Raw genomic sequence first — 17,836 nt, 5'->3', positions numbered from 1 at the left:
AAAATCGGGACTGTCCCGCCAGAAGCGGGACGTCTGGTCACCTTACTCTATCTAACCAGACACTACAGAGCCCGTCCGGCCCCTCTCCCAAGATCATTGTTTCCCAAAGTGTGGTATACGTACCCCCAGGGGCACGGGAAGAGTTTGGTGGGGGTACGCATTGCACCGGAGTTCGGTGGGGATATGCTCTGCACCGTGCTCAGCTGCGCCTAATTCTACGTTCTCATGAGTACGAGGGGTACTCAGCGTTACGAAAATTATAGAAGGGGTACCCATATGTCAAAAGTTTGGGAAACACTGCCTAGACACTGGGGCCAGCTGCTGCTCCCCGGGCACCAGGAATGCTGTCTGCCTGCGGGGGAGCAAGTTACACTGGTGCCCTGAGCACAAAGGAGCTAGAATAAAGAAGAGAATGGCAGGTGCTGGTGAGGGTGTGGAGAAATTAGAGCTCTTATGCACTGCTGGTGGGGTTAAAAAAATGGTGCTGCTGCTTTGGAAAAAAACAGTTTATGAGTTCCTCAAATTGTTAAGCATAGAGTTATTGATGACCCAACAGTACCACACTGAAGTACACAACCAAGAGAATCAAAAGTATATCTGTCCACGCAAACTGATACATAAATGTTCAGAGTAGCATTATTTATGATAGCCAAATGTCCATCAATTCATGGATGGATACACAAGATTTGGCATATCCATACAATGAAACGGTGTTTCACCCAGGCCTGGGCTGTCCTTGAGGCTGCCTGGGGCCCTGTAAGATCAGGAGCCCATTCCAGCCCCCCTCCATCCCCCCGCCCCCCCCCCCCAGACCCCGGCCTCCCTTGTGAAGGCGGAGGAAGGACCCCACGACAGGCCCCGCGCAGGGCTTCCCTTTCCTGACAGTAAAGTTACCTCTGTACTTGGGGGGGGGGGGGGGGGGAGGGAGGGGAGGGGGGAGTATACATTTTATGGAGTGTGAATTCACTTCAGGAAAGCTGTTATATTTAAAAAAAAAAAATAAGTATTATACTTTTTCTTTGAGCTAATAGGTAGAGTGAGTTCTTGCAGAGACATCGAATGCTTCTGTTTCTAGGTGGGAAATTTCTCTGTCTGGTTCCCCATTAATTAGCTCATCTGCTATTTTAATGTCTATCAAGGTTTTCATTGAAATACCACATCTTCCTTTGTGGGCATTGCTGCCCTGACTTAGGTAAAAAATCTGTGGAACCCTTTATATGGTAAACAGATAAAAGCAGAGCGTGTCTGGTTGGAAATGATGTTGGGCACCTAGTATGCTAAACATAGACTTTTATATGTAGCCCAATTTTGTTACATAATAGATAGTCGGAAATATACCTTTTAGCTTGATCTTTTTCTGAATAACAAGGGCCATTATTAGATCAAAAACTAATAAAATTATTTCTCTACCCTGAAACCATTAGGGGGGCTTAAAAGAAAAAATAAGCCAGTCACATCTTGTAGCAATATGATAAATAGATATATCTTTTAAAACTATAAAAATATGTCTTTTAGATGAATTTTAGGAACATTCCCATAACATAGGTTGACATAGGGTGCTGTGTAGAATGTCTAAAAATAACCACAAGTATTCATTTTCCTGCTTTCAAAAAGCTTGTATTCGTTCTTGGGAAGATAAGCATTACATGAACAGTTTCATTAAATGGTATAATATATGAAAAGCAGACGTTTTTGGCACACATTAAACAAGACCACCAGAATTCATTCACTAAAAACCACTGAAGTGCTTTCTAGGTACCACATGCTATTTGAAACTTGGAGATTGCTGTGCCAAACAAGATAGTGTCCCAGGCCACCCAAATAGCAACGCAGAGCAATAATGCAGAAGGTGTCACAGCCACTAACTGCAATAGAAATGGTAAGTTACTCCTTAGTATCTAAGAAACGGCACTGGAAAGTTTTAAGTACAAAGTTAGGACTTGTTATCCGTTTATTAAAAGGTTCCAGGGTGTGGCTCTTGCCTTTAATTACGGCAGCACAGTCTACTCACGGATGACCATGAAACCACTCATGTCTACATATCCATACACTTTTCCAGGTAGAGCTGGGCAGCTTGTGATGGAAGATGAGTGTCATCTGGGGCCAGGCCAGGGCTACTGACAGCCGACTGCCTGTACCTTCCCTTATAAAGCAGGTTGTACGCAAGGTACACAGTGAAAGTGTTAGTAGTGGTGCTGGCTCCTGGTGAAGGGTTTATAAACAGGTATTTGCCTGAAACCTTCCTGCCATGGTAGCAAGGCCACTCCAACACGCTGAGAATGTACAAGTTTTTTTTTTTTTTTTTTTTTTTTTTTTTTTTTTAAATATATATTTTATTGATTTTTTACAGAGAGGAAAGGAAAAAAATAGAGAGTTAGAAACATCGATCAGCTGCCTCCTGCACACTCCCTACTGGGGATGTGCCTGCAACCAAGGTACATGTCCTTGACCGGAATCAAACCTGGGACCCTTGAGTCCGCAAGCCGATGCTCTATCCACCGAGACAAACTAGTTAGAGCAGAATGTACAAGCCTTAGAGCTGCACCTGGTGGGTTCTGCTATCTTTCCAAAGGTTTCTCAATGTTGACAAAGCTGTGACCCTGCCAGTTAGGCCTGAGGAGGTGCAGAGGTAGAGACATAATTATGTGCACCGGCTCCTCCCCTCTGAGAACCTGCTCCTTGGACTTGCACCCAGCTGGTTGAGCTTCTTGGTTTGTTTCCTTTTTGCAGCCCTGGCAGTGAGACATGTTTGTCCATAAATGTGCCTGAGCTTTGTAACCTCTTCTCCTTCCTGAAAACACAGGACGTGATTTCTTTCCCTCAGCCCCTTTCTAGGAGGGCTAGTCCACTCCCTTCTACCCCAGACCGGCACACTCCCTCAGGGACTTACACCTTACCCAGCCTTGCTGCTCAGGGCTCCCAGCTGTTTGATCCGTTATTGGTAAAGCATTATTGATAGGTCTTGCACAATCCCGAGCAAAGAGGCTGGAGGTAGAAGGAGTGAGAAACAGGAATCTGTTCTATTATCAGGGCCTGGGGTCTCTGGAGGGCCGGGGGTTCTGTAAAAACGGTTGCTGTAGGACAGGAGTTTTCAGAATGTGGTCAGAGAACTTTTTTCCTTATGGTCAGAGTACATTTGAGTCCCCAGGATCCTCCCTTTTTCAAATACATGTTTTCCACCAAAACATATCTCAACAGATTGAGTGCAGAAGCTGATATGAGAATCCAGCTGCCTTCTGGTAAGCCAGACACAAGAGATTTGCAAAAGAGCAAATGCCACTCCTCTTGTTAACTTTTGTTTTTAGGAAATATGGCTACATTTTAAATAAAAATATTATTCATGCTAACATGTAATGCATTTTTTGTTGCTATTTTAAGTAAATTAATATTTTTAAGTTTGATTTGAATTTTAATGCAATAAATATTGACATACTCATAGAAAGAGAACTCGTTGGAGTCCTCAACAATTTTTAAAGTATAAAGGGATTCTGACATTTAAAAAATTTGAGAACTGCTGCTCTAGGTCTGCTTCCTCCCCCTCCCCCCCATTTGTTTTCTTTCTTGCTCTTCCCAAGATACCACACCACGATCCATTGCTTCAATTACCACCTCCAAGCTGGTGATTGCTGAGGGCAGCACCTGAGTTTCTGGGGGCCGCTCTACAAGGACCTGGAGGTAAGGGAATCAAGACTTCCCTCAGAGTTGGACTGGAACTGGATAAATCCCTACACTGCGGATGTGGTCAGCCTTTCACTCATTCCACAAATATTTACTGAGCACCTACCTGTGCCATGTCCTCTTGTGGACACTGGCCTTTACTGGAAAAAGCAAAACGGAAATTTCCCGAACATCCTCCTGGGGGTATTGTTGGGAGAGTATAGTATAATGAGAAATAAAGCCACATGTAGAAGTATTATAAGAAATTACCTATAAGAGCTTGACTTTATTTGGGATACCCCCAAATTCCAGGATCCCTTTCCCACCAGGTTTCCGAGGGTGTTATTCAGACAATGGACAATGAAAAAGGAGAGCAAAGTGATGTGACAAAGATTGTGTGGTGTTTATGATTGTCTGTGTGCATGTATATCCTAGAAATGATGTTGTCCATCAGTATTTCTGCTAGTAGGCCTCTGGGAAGTAGTGTTTACAAATTTCATCTTGGTAAGGAGTCAAATATGATGCAAGAAAAGTTCCTGCCGACCACAGGAGTGGGGGAGGGAGAGGCCCAGGGGAGCACACTGTGGGACTGGCAGCCCCAAGGACAAGACCGTACTAGCAGACTTGCTGCACCGGTTTGTGACAATCCAGACAAGAGCATGGGCTCTGAGCCACCATGAGGTCACCGAAGCACCACCTTCCAGATATCATCTCTTAGGACAAAACAGGAAGAGAAACAGCTCTAATAGGGAGCTGTTACCTGGAATGAGACTGTCTTCAGTTAGGAGAGTGAGATACTTTAATTGGTCATTTTGAGTTTCATCTCTGACATTTTCCTTGCACATCTGTCACGTTGTGTGATAAAATTTCAATCTGGCTGCATTAACATTTTATTGTTGTTGGGCTTGTGTGGGAAGCCTTTTGAGGTAGGGAACTCTGGAAATAATGACTCAATTAGACCCTTCCTTCTAGACATAAATGTTACTAGCAGTTGGCCAAACGGAGAGGGGGGCTAGAGAAAAGAGATGCCAGAAGGCAAAGAAAACAGGCTGGACAAATTTACTCCATTAATTTTTATTCTTTAACAGTTTTATGAGAAAGATATCACTATGTTATAAAGCTACAATAATCAAAACAGTATGGCATTGGCATAACAGGTATGTAGCTCAATGGAAGAGAATAGAGTCCAGAAATAAATCCTTACTTATATGGTCAAGTAATGTATGTCAAAAGGTAAGGGTATATAATGGGGTAAAGACAGTGTCTCCAATGAGTGGTGTTGGAAAACTGGACAGATACATGCCAAAAAATGAAATCAGACCACTTCCTTACACCATATAAAAAAATAAACTAAAGATGGATTAAAGAATTAAATGTAAGACCTGAAACCATAAAACTTCTAGGAGAAAACATAGGCAATAAACTCTTTGCAACATTCATTAGCAATAACTTTTTGGTTATGTTGCCTTAGGCAAGGAAAATGAAAGGAAAAATAAGCAAATGGGGCTACGTCAAACTGAAAAGTTTGTGAACAGTGAGAGAAACCATTAACAAAATGAAAAGACAACCCACTGAATGTGAGAAAATACTCACAAATAACACATTTGATAAAGGAATAATAGAAAAAATATGTGAGGAACTCATACAACTTAACACCAAAAAAAACCAAACAAAAAACCTCCCCAAAAACCCACACCAAAAATCAAACAATCCAACCAAAAAAATGTGCAGAGAACCGGAATAGACATTTCTCCAAAGAGGACGTACAGATGGTCAACAGAGACATGAAAAGACGCTCAACATCACATTTTCTTTAAAAAGATGAAACCCAATGTAAAAAACCAGATAGAACTAACCAAGGAAATAACGCATTTAACTTTCCATACGTGATTCTGAGCATTTCACTTTTACTATTATTGGTATAATCAGTGCTCAAAATCTTTCTAAAAGGATTTATGTCTGACTGCAATCTAGATCTTATATATGTATTTTAAAGAAAGTCAACACCCACTTTGTAACATTTTTAGATAAGATGACCTTATGGGAGTTTTTGTTTTGTTTTGTTTTGTTTTATTTTTAAAGATCAAGATAGGGTTTCTGTCAAAGACATGTTAACCGATCTAGCTAGGTACACACACTACTCTGGTACCAATCTGTACAACTTGTATAGCTGTCTTTGTGGTTCTGTAGGTTCTACTCTGGCACCTTGTAACACTGTTTTCTAGTGAAAGTCTTTGAACATTATCTCTTTCCTCAACCTCAGGGCCTTCTCCCCTGCCTTTTCTGAGAGGAAGTGGCCCATCAGCCCAACGCAGGCTTATCTTTCAAAACCATCTGTGGTTCAGAGGCTGTGCTTTATTTTGAAGGAACAGCTTTCTTTTCTTTTTTAAAAAATATTTTTATTGATTTCAGAGATGAAGGGAGAGGGAGAGAGAGATAGAAACATCAATGATGAGAGAGAATCATTGTTTGGTTGCCTCCTGCATGCTCCCTACTGGGGATCAAGCCTGCAACCCAGGGATGTGCCCTTGACTGGAATCGAACCGGGACCCTTCAGTCCACAGGCCAAACCAGCTTAGGGCAAGAACAGCTTTCTTTTACATAGATGGGGGAAGTAAGCTATCTGAAGCTGGACAGGGGATTTCCACCAAGAACTAAGATTTTTAAAAAAATACTGTATTAGAACTTTTGCGTACAAATGAATGTGCTTTTGTTCCAGAAAGTACACGTTTGAGCACAAATGCTAAACCTTCTCTTCCGCTCTTCCTTGTCCAAAACCCTACTTTGATTTGGTGACACTTTCTCTCTAGAGTCACGCTCTCAGAGAGGGTGGTTTTAGAGGTGGAAACCAGACATGCCGGGGCAGACTGATGGCAGCCTTGCACAGTTTCGCAGAGTGGTGGAAGTGCACTGGCCTGGAGACCAAGTGATCCAGTTTCTGGTCCCAGCCTCACCGGACTGGACCTTCATGTCTTCCGATGAGCATGTCATGTGTTCACCTAGGGCTCTCACGTCCCTGTGTGAAAAACGTGGACTAGCAGTGCTGATAAGTTCTTTCTATCCCGAGGACACAGAAGCATAGATATGGGGAAAGTATAATGATGGTGGATTCCTCTGAGGCTGCGTCAGAGGAGAAAAGAGGAGATACCGAGGATAACTCACTGTGCTTTGGAGGCATTACTGTAAGAGTCACATCAGGGTTACCTGAACACAAGAACTGCGATACCACAATAGTCAATCTGACAACCCAGACTGCTACTAAGTGACTGAGCACATGCAGCATGGAGAAACTGAACAAAGGGATGACTCACATTCTGACTGGGATGGCAAGAGATTTTACCATGCTGCTTGGAATGGCATGCCATTTATGATTTATGTGTTGTTTATTTGTGGAATTTTCCATTTAATATTTTTGGACCGAGGTTGCCCCTGGGTAACTGAAACCACAGAATGTGACACTGTGGGTAAGGGGGACTACTGAAATCAACCTTTCAGCAATTGATCACTCCCTTTTCCTTAAACACCTCCCCTATTCCCTCTTTGGTCTCTAGCTCCCCAGCTTGTCCTACCTCTCCAGCATCTCTCTTGGTCTTTTTTTTTTTTTTTTTTTTTCCCCCTAATCCTCTTCATTTTCTTAGCATCCCAGTATTCAACCTTGGATTTCTCTATCTATATCCCACTTCTTAGGTGATCTTAATTTAAATATTACCTTCCCCTGCATGTTCCCCATCAGGGTTACCTGAACACAAGCACTGCGATACCACAATAGTCAATCTGACAACCCAGACTGCTACTAAGTGACTGAGCACATGCAGCATGGAGACACTGAACAAAGGGATGACTCACATTCTGACTGGGATGGCAAGAGATTTTACCATGCTGCTCAGAATGGCATGCCATTTATGATTAATGTGTTGTTTTTACTAAATGACACTCTTCCGATGGCTCAGGCCAAAACCTTGGACAGTCCTTTAATCTTGTTCTCCACAATTTCATATTTAATTCATCAGCAAATCTGAGATATAGGTGTTCTCCAGTCTGACCATTTATCCCATCTTCATTGCTACTACCCACATTTAATTCTCATCTAATACTTTAGTAGACTCCTAATTGGGCTCCCTCTGCCAGGTCCACCCCTCCACATTCTATTCTACACATAGATCCTTAAAACTATTGATCTGCTCACAACTACCCTGCTCACAACCCTCTCATGGCTTCCCATATTCTCAGAGAAAAATGCCTAGTGCTCACCATGGCCTCTGACACCCTCTCTCACCATTTGTATCTCTCTCACTCTCTCTTAGCCCCGCACACTGGCATTGCTTTTCCTTGATCACTGGGTCGAATGGGAGTTCTATTTTTAGTTTTTTGAGGAAACTCCATACTGTTTTCCACCGTGGCCGCACCAGTCTGCATTACTGCCAGCAGTGCACGAGGGTTCCTTTTCTCTGCATCTCCGCCAGCACTTATCGTATGTTGATTTGTTGATGATGGCCATTCTGACAGGTGTGAGATGGTACCACATTGTTGTTTTGATTTGCATCTCTTGGATGATTAATGACTTTGAGCATGTTTTCATGTCTCTTGGCCTTGGTTTTCATGTCTCTTAGGTCCTCTCTTGAAAAGTATTTAAGTCCGTTGCCCATCTTTTGATTGGGTTGTTTATCTTCATTTTGTTAAGTTGTATGAGTTCCCTGTAAATTTTTTTTTGTGTGATGGTAAATAGGATTTACCATCCTATTGGTGATTAAACCCTTATTGGTGATAACATTGGCAAATATGTTCTCCCTTGCAGTGGGCTTTCTTGTTGTTTTGTTGATGGTTTATTTTGCTGTGCAGAAGCTTTTTATTTTGATGTATTCGCATTTGTTTATTTTCTCTTTAGTTTCCTTTGTCATAGGAGCTGTATCGGTGAAAATATTTCTTCACATATATCTGAGATTTTGCTGCCTGTGGATTTCTCTAATATTTTTATGGTTTCCCATCTTATGTTTCAGTCCTTTATCCATTTTGAGTCTATTTTTGTGTTTGGTATAAGTTGGTGGTCTAGTTTCATTTTTTTTTGCATGTATCTGTCCAATTTTCCTAACACCATTTATTGAAGAGACTGTCTTGACTCCAATGTATGTTCTTACCTCCTCTGTCAAATATTAATTGAGCATAGTGATTTGGGTCGATTTCTGGGTTCTCGATTCGATTCCATTGATCTATATGTCTGTTCTTGTGTCAGTACCAGGCTGTTTTGAAAACAGTGTCTTTATAATACAGCTTGATATCTGGTATTGAGATCCATCCTACTTTGTTCTTCTTTCTCAGGATTGCTGTGGCTATTTGGGGTCTTTTTTCATTCCAGATGAATTTTTGGAGAGTTTGTTCTAGGTATGTGAAATGTGCTGTTGATATTTTAATGGGGAATGCATTGAACCTATAGATTGCTTTAGGTAGTATGGACATTTTAATGATGTTGATTCTACCAACCCATAAACACGATATGTTCTTCCATCTGTTTGTCTTCTTTTATCTCTTTTTTCAGTGTCCTGTAGTTTCCAAGTACAAGTCTTTTACCTTCTTAGTTAAGTTTATTCCTAGGTATCTTAATTTTTTTGGTGTGATGGTAAATAGAATTTTATTTTTTAAAATCTCTCCTTCTATAAGTTCACAGTGTTGATTTTTAAATGTATCAAATTAAGCAGCCAACCAAGCCACCGTTCTGATAAAAGAAAAATCCATTAGAAAAAAATTAGGTCACTCATTATGGGTTAACATAAACCAGAAGTGAACTGCAGCAGTGCCCAGGACAACAACAGGGGTTTGTGTAAGGCTTAGAAATCCCTTTCTTGCAACACTCCCTGGCCAGTATGTGCTCTTGTTTTCCCTGGCAAAGCCCAGCCCATATTTTCTGCGTACTTCTCTCTCTCAGAACAACTCAGCAAAATAAACTTTTGGTTTGTTTGTGGGACATTATTTCACACAGATGCCAAACAGGCCCCAAACAAACAAACAAACAGTAACTTCAAAGACTAAAAACTGGGGCGGTACTGGGGGGAGGGGAGCAGGCTTTTATCTTTGGCCATTTCAACCATCTTACATAAACCAACTGCTTAAAATAAGACAGTGTCTTATATTAATTTTGGCTCCCAAAGATGCGCTAGATCTTATTTTCAGGGGATGTCTTATTTTTCCATGCGCTAGGTCTTATTTTCGGAGGATGTCTTATTTTCGGGGAAACACGGTAGTACAACCAAGGGCACACATACAAAAAGTTACTGGAATGCTTGGAATAACATTGTTGTTGTTGTTTTTGCTTTTTTTTTTTTTTTCATAAGGTTGGCTTTTTTTTTTTTTTTCCCCCCCTTTCAGATTATAATGAACATGGTTACACCGAGGTAAAGTAGGGCAAAAGAGGCTCCAAAGGCTAGTTTAATAATCCAAGATCATTAAAGATGGCTGATCCCCTAACAATTTGTAAAAAAAAATATATATATAAAATGTAAGTAAAAACACAAACCAAACTTTTCTTTTGAGATTGTTTTTGAGGATTAAAAAAGCAAGATGTTGGAAGTGTTGGTCTTTTCCTCCTCTTCTACATTCATACTGTGGTTTTGGCTGGGTGGGGAGAGAGCGTGTCATCCGTGGGTGACGCTGCCTCTGATGGGGTTGGGGGCGGGGGAGACTCCCTACGTGAAAATGACCGGATTCTAAAACGGGAAGTGGGGAGTGAATAGGTCACAGTGGCCTTTTGTGTTTTTTGAAATTTAACTCTTTTGGTTTGTGCTATCTAGTCATCCTCCTCAGTCTGCTGCTTCTCGGTGTCAGCATCACCATCCTCATCATCTCCAGCTGCCCGTTTGCCCTTAGCTGCCTCAGCCTCCTCATCTTCATCTCCATCCTCTCCCTCCCACCTTCCTCCTCTTCTGCATCTACCTTATTGCCAGCCTCCTTCCCGGCTACCTGCGTCTCTTCAAACTTTCTTTGCTGGGTGCACTTTACTGCCAGAAATCTAACGATTTTTACTACTAAAGTGGGAAGATAGCTAGGAGATGTAAATTTTGCTGACAGGGAAAAGGCCAAGTAAGAATGTGCATGTAAATCAGCCTGCTAGTTAGGTCAGTGTTCCCACCCATTAATCTAAGTATCTGCACTGTGACGGGAGCAGCAATGTGAATGCTCGGCTGGCCTGGTTTCTACAGATTATGGAAAGCTCTTAGGACACAAGTGCACTGACGTGGGGCCCCCCCGCTGCCTCATGATCTCACACTTGTTATTTTGTAATAATTATTACTCATGACAGCGAGCAGTCACTGAATATTCCGGGTTTAGTAATAACTGTGTTACTAAACTTATCATGTTTATTGCCAAACAGAAATGCTTAAAAACACCCAGCAGCAATAGGCAATCTGAAAATCTCAAGTCAAAATGTCTCTTTTCTGCAATCATTAACAACGTGTGCCCAGTCCATCCTCCCTGCTTTTCCTCACGTGATTCTCCCCACCCCAGGCTGCAGGGGTGGCCTGGCCAAACCGGACCACATGCACCTCCCAGTCTTGGCTCCCGCTGCGCCTGGGGGTGAGTGGGCAGGGAGCTCCAGCTCTGAGGCAGTCTCTCCTGAGTTCACGTCCTTAACCGACCGTGTGACTCAGGGAAGTTCCTTTACCTTCTCCAGGAAATGCAGCAATGCTTCTTGGGGTGGTGGTTTGGTTACACCTGCTCAATAAATATTAACATTGTTCTTGGATCTTCGAGGAGAGTAAAAATCCCATCCCCTTTCCTGTGAGTGAAATGGATTCCGTAATGTAGCACTTATAAGCTCCCTTGTATTTTTGCTCATGGTTTCCTGTGGTGGTTGTCTCAGATCCTCAGTCAGCTTACACCCTCCATGGGGAGGAGAGAGAGGAAAGGCTTTCGTCTTTTTGAACGTCCCCTGGCTCATGGAGCAACACCACTCAGGTTTTGAATGTAATGGCTGGTAGGCAGTTGGGTTTGTTGACATCACTGTTTTCCGTTCTATTCGGCTGTGGGAACAGGTTCAGGCCAGGTGGCTAGGATGGAGGGACATTGTGATTGGGCTGTTGGATTTGTGTAACTGTGACTGACCACTGCATGGGGGTTGCCTCCTGGCACCATGAGTTCAGTTTCTCAGAAGGTGGAAAGCCCTTAATTACTTTATCAATCAAAACAGATGGCTTTCCATGCTGTGTAATTACTCATCTCAATTACTGACACCCAGCTGCCAGGCCAGAAGCTTGAGACATCCTTAACTCTTCTTTCTTTGCCTCCCTCGTGCCTATACTGATATTGTCAGCAAGACCAACAGATACCTTCCTTTTCCATGATGGGTTCTCCTTCCACTCCAGGCTTTCGTTCAGGTTGCCATCATCTCTTATCTGGATCTTCATAATAACTTCATAGTAGGTCTCCTTGTTGCTCCTAATTTATTTGCTGCTGCCTGTTATATTTCTGGTCAAACAACCATCTGATTAGGTTATTCTCCTTTTTAAAATCTTTTAATGAGTCACCATTATTGACAGAAAAAAAAAAATCCCCTCCCCTATGAAGTCCACACCATCAAATCCCTATCTCCCTTCCCATCATTTCCCCCCTCACACCCTCATGCCAGTTATAACTTGCAGGCTCTGTGCTCTTTCAAGCTTCTATGCTTTTAAATATATTGCTTGTTTGTTTTTTGTTCTGGAATGCCCTTCTTCATTTCCCTTTTTATCAGGACTTTGGAACGAAGGCTCTAGGTCAGATGTCTTCATTTGAATCCTGGGTATTCTGCTTAATAACCAGGATGTTGGGCAAGTTATTTAACCTCTCAAGCTTCCCTTTTCTCATCTATAAAATGGAGATAATAACTACCACCTCCAAGGGTTAGTGTACAGATTGAGTAAGGAAGTGTTACACTTAGTAGTACCTGGTACAGAGTGAAGGCCCAACAAATGTTAGCTGTTGCTGCCACTTGAAATTCAAGTGTCATTTGAAGTCATTGCTCTCTTGACTTCTGTAATAGGCCCAGGGATGGCTTCCCAAAGGTGTCCACTATAAATTCTGGGACCTACAAATATGTTACTTACATAGGAAATGGACTTTGCAGATGTGGTTTAATGAAGGTTCTTAAGATGGGAGAATTTTCTGCATTTTTCAGGCAGGTCCAAAGTAATCACAAGAGTCCCCATAAGAGGAAGGCAGGGCAGTCAGAGAGAGGAGGAGGAAGTAATGAGATGATGGAAGTAAGATTGGAGTGCTGCAGCCATGAGCCGAAGAATGCTGGCAGCCCCTGGACGCTGGAAGGGGGAAGCATTGTATTCTCAGCAACCTCCAAAAAGAACCTTGTCAACAGCTTGATTTCCACCCTTAAGAGTCATTTCTGACTTCTGACCTTCAGAATGGTGAGAAAATACATTTGTGTTGAGTTAAAACACTACGTATGTGGTTCTCTCTCTCCCTCTCTCTCTCTCTCTCTCTCTCTCTCTCTCTCTCTCTCTCTCTCTCTCTCTCTCTCTGCTTTCCTCAGCATTCACTCTCCCTGAAGCACACCAGGGCTTTTCCCACTCTACTTCCCCCAGGCGTTATACCCTCACTTCCTTTCTCCTAAGTTCCAAGGACCCTTCTGCCTCTGTAATTGGTTTCGTGAGCCCGCACAGTCCGGCTGGCTCACTTCTTCCATGGCTCATTTCTTTTCTCTCTGTGTCTTTCTAAATACAATTTTGCTTGTGTTTGAGTCTTGGATCTGAATTCTTTCTTAGTCAGAACTCAACTACCGAGGTTGCTGAACTGAGGTTTAATTGCCAGTAACATTCTGGTGCTATTTTGCCGCCAACAGAACCGGCCTATGATCTGCGGTGTGGGCATCTGTACTCTGAGGGCCACACCTTCTCTTTATTCCCCCCTGCATATATCCTCTCCAATGGATTTAAAATGGGTGAAGAACAATCAGCTACTTCAAACAACTGAAGAAAACTCAGAAAAAGTATGAAAGGAGAGACTGTCAGGAAGCCAGAGAACTCCAAAGAGGTCAAAGGAAGTGACCCTTTTTGGGTAAGAGCAAAAATAACAACCAGAAGGTCAGAGGAAATAATGATGGAGGGCTTGCAATGGGAAAAAAAAAAAATTTTATTATAGCAGTAATAAGACACAAATAAACTTCCTAGAAAGATGGCTGTGTCCCATAGCACTTCCATGTAGGCATGTCACTTTTAATTCACAGGTCTCCTTCCTTAGACTGTGTGCTCCTTAGAAGCTGCTGCTGCTTATTAATATTTGAAACCACTGCCTATCCCTATCTCTACATTCCTAGCACAAAGCCCAGCACATTCTTAAACTCCAATCAATATTTGATGAAGGATGGTCTCAAATGTGATCTTTGTTTTGATTGGATTCAGCTCATGGCAAAATGGAGGGACCAGTCATGGATTCTCAAATAACGTTTTGTCTCTGGCAAGCACGGGTATGGGAGATGTGTCAGGGGAAGAGGTTGAAAACAGTTCTGCAGGTTGTTGTAGAAAAAGGGAAGTGACTATGATTGAAGGTGTGCCTGGCCCTGGAATATTTTGTATGATGAATATTTCATTGGGTTCTGGTCTCTGCTTCTCAAAGATATGTGAGAGCTAGAAAAGATCCAGAGAAGGACATTAAAAATGATCAAAGGCAGAAAGAATTATGTGGGGTGATAAAAAATGATTCAGTTTGCAAAAAAAAAAGTTAGTCTAAAACTTATAAAGAATAATCATGGATTATTTACTCAACTCCTGAAAAAGTACCATTGTTTGAAGTCTGACAGTCCTTCCAACAAAAATAAAAGGAAATGCCTCCATATAGCATGCATTGCAATATAGAAGCCATGACTCCAAGAGGCTGTGCCTACTGAAAATGTGAATATTGCGGGCAGAGTTGCATTAAGGGTCAAGCCAGCCAGGCAGTTGCCTGAGGTGTCTCTGAGAGAAACAAATCATTGCTGAATACATCAGCATACGGTGTCTGCAAACTCAGGCTTTCCACATACAGCTTCTTTCAATTTTACATCTGTAAAATTTGCCTTGACCTGTTAAAGTTAACAGTGCGCTTGAGTGGAATTTAAAGACAAGAAAAACAAAAATCTCCTCACCACTTTTACTCACCTTTGGGATGCTTTGGGATTGCACATATAAGCCGCTTCATCAACTAACCTCCTGGATTGAATAAAAGGGATGGCCTTAGTTAACCAGAAAAAAATAATTTATTTCTTACCTACATTTTAACCTCTGTAATATACACTGAATGGCCAGATTATTATGATCTCTGAATGCATAATAATTTGGCCACTCAGTATATATCTATATCTATATATCTATATATCTATATATCTATATATCTATATATCTATATATCTATATATCTATATATCTATATATCTATATATCTATATATCTATATCTCTATCTCTATCTCTATCTCTATCTCTATCTCTATCTCTATCTCTATATCTATATCTATATCTATATCTATATTAGAAGCCTGGTGCATGAATTCATACATGGGTGGGGTCCAGCCAGCCTGACAAGGGAGAGGGAACATGGGTGGTTGGCTGGCCTGCCTGTGGTCAAACTCCTGGTTGAGAAGGGACAATTTGCATATTAGCCTTTTATTATATAGAATATACTCTGAGTGGCCAGATAATTATGCATTTAGCGATCATAATAATCTGGCCACTCAGGGTATATTATATAAAGTTCTCTGGTTAGAAAAAAATCATAAAAGCTGTAGAGAGAATAAGAATCACAGAAAAGTGGGAATTATTGGGCTGATTTTTGTCCAGGACAGGTAATTTTACATTGACTAGTGGAAATGAAAGACCAAATTAATCTTAAGTAAATAAGTTTTATTGATAAACTACCACTTAATACATTTTCCATTTAGGAATGTTGAACAAGTATTTAAAGAATATTGTTTTGAGGGGCTTCCATTCTGGGGAGCTGAAGTTCTCAATTATATCCTAACTGTAGGCTTAGGAAAGGCTTGCAAAAATTCATACCAAATTATAAATGGTAATTTAGAAGAAGTTTCCAGATAATAGCAATCCTTGGTCAAGCCAGCCTACCAGATTGTGAACAAATGAGCGGGAGTGTGTGTGAAAGTTCTTTGAAATTTATCATTGCTGTGCTATGTATTTACTATTGGCCTCTTCCTCCTCCATCCCTCCTACCTGCTGTGCTGATTATGATATTGCCAGACTGTCCCATTCACAGAGAAGCTATGGCCTGGTCGATTAAAGTGACCCTCCCTACTTGGTAGTCGGGAAATGGTCCCTTGTGCCTGCATGCTTGGTGCCTGATAGCCACCCAGTTCCCATCATGATTGTGAGGGCATCTCTTCTATGCCTGGTATCCTACAGCCCTGGCTGCAGGGACTAGAGCCTGGGTTGAACTCTGGATGACAGGCTGTCAAAACTGGTTCTGCCAACCTTCCACCTGATTCTCATTCTCAGCAGGCCCCTCCCCCTGAAACTTGACCCCATCTGTAATCATCTTTCTTATGCCCCAGGCCCTCCTGAGTTATTACCTTGAGAAACCCCAAACAAAGCAGAGAAACAGGATTTTGAGGACATCCCTCGAGGGGTCCCAGATTGGAGAGGGTGCAAGCTGGGCTAAGGGACAACCCCCCCACCGCCCCCATGCATGAATTTTGTGCACCGGGCCTCTAGTATATCAATAAAGCCATTTTAAAAAGATAAAATATGACATTTAAAAATATTTTTGAAAACTTGTGATTACACAAAAAATAATTCATTCTCATCATAAAGAAATCAAACAACACAGATAAAATTAAATTCTCCTTGATAAAAGCACCAAATCTTTTACACTTCCCAAAGATGAACAACATCTCATTTTTCTAGGCCTTCTTCTTAAAGAAATACATATACTTTTGTTTTTTATGTGTTTAGGTTTTTGTTTGTATTTTAAAAAATATATATTTTATTGATTTTTTACAGAGAGGAAGGGAGAGAGATAGAGAGCTAGGAACATCGATAGGAGAGAGACATCGATCAGCTGCCTCCTGCACACTCCCTACTGAGGATGTGCCCGCAACCAAGGTACATGGCCCTGACCGGAATCGAACCCGGGACCTTTCAGTCCACAGACCGACGCTCTATCCACTGAGCCAAACCGGTTTTGGCTGTTTGAATTTTTAATTTTTATTTTGCCATACTGTATTTTATTCTATATCTTTATTCTTTTCAATCTTTAGAATTTTTCATGACAGTTCATATATATAGACCTCATTCTTTTTAATTGCTGTAGAATAGGCCAATCTTAGTTTATTTAGCATTTTCTTACTGGTGGATATTTAGGTTGGAGTTTTTCATTTTGCAATAAATGCAGGGATGAAGATCCCGGCAGATGTCTCTTTGTGTATGTGTCTCATCATTTCTCCTGGGTAGACACTGGGAAGTAAGATAGGTAGATCTTAAGATATGCACATTTTAATTTTAAAAGTATTGTCAGATTGCTGCTGAAATGGCTTTTACAGTTCATACTCCTTCTGGTTGAGAATATTCATTTCCTTATGCCTTGACATATATATGTGTATATTTAGTGTAACGTTTCAATTAACAAGTGTTTATATTTTGCCAAACTAGTTGGTGGAAAGTAGATTCCTAGTTCCATAATTACTAATGAAATTGAGCATCTATGTATAGGATTGCCTTTTCATATTCTTTCCCCCTTTTCTTCTATTGGAGTGTTCGCTTTTTATTTTTTATATTTAGTTGTTCTTATATGTATTTTGTGCAATAAATACCTATATAACTATCTATATTGTACATCTATTTACGTAGATAAATATTTCCTACCTAATCATTACTTTATGATTTTTGCTTTTTGTATTTTCTTTCAAGCCTTCCTCTCCTGCCAATTTTGTAAACATATGATCTTGGTATTCTATTTTCCAAATGACTTGACAATTGTTTCAGTGTTATTTACTGAATACTTTATCTTTTCTCTACTATTTTGAAACAGCATTTTCTTTTTGCAAATTCCCATATTAATGGCAAGACTTAATCTTAGATAAAGAAGTGAATCTGAAACGAGTTGAAGGAGGAAGTCCGTGACAACAGAATGGGGCTTGCACCCTGAACTGTCTGGCCACGGGAGTTTCCAGCAAGGACAGCATGGGGACTTTCCGAAGGAAGCACTGTACTTTT

The sequence above is a fragment of the Pipistrellus hanaki genome (assembly GCF_964339955.1).
Source record: "Pipistrellus hanaki genome assembly, chromosome: 7".
NCBI lineage: Eukaryota > Metazoa > Chordata > Mammalia > Chiroptera > Vespertilionidae > Pipistrellus > Pipistrellus hanaki.
The sequence above is the reverse complement of the archived record's forward strand: the minus strand, read 5'-3'. Positions refer to the sequence as shown.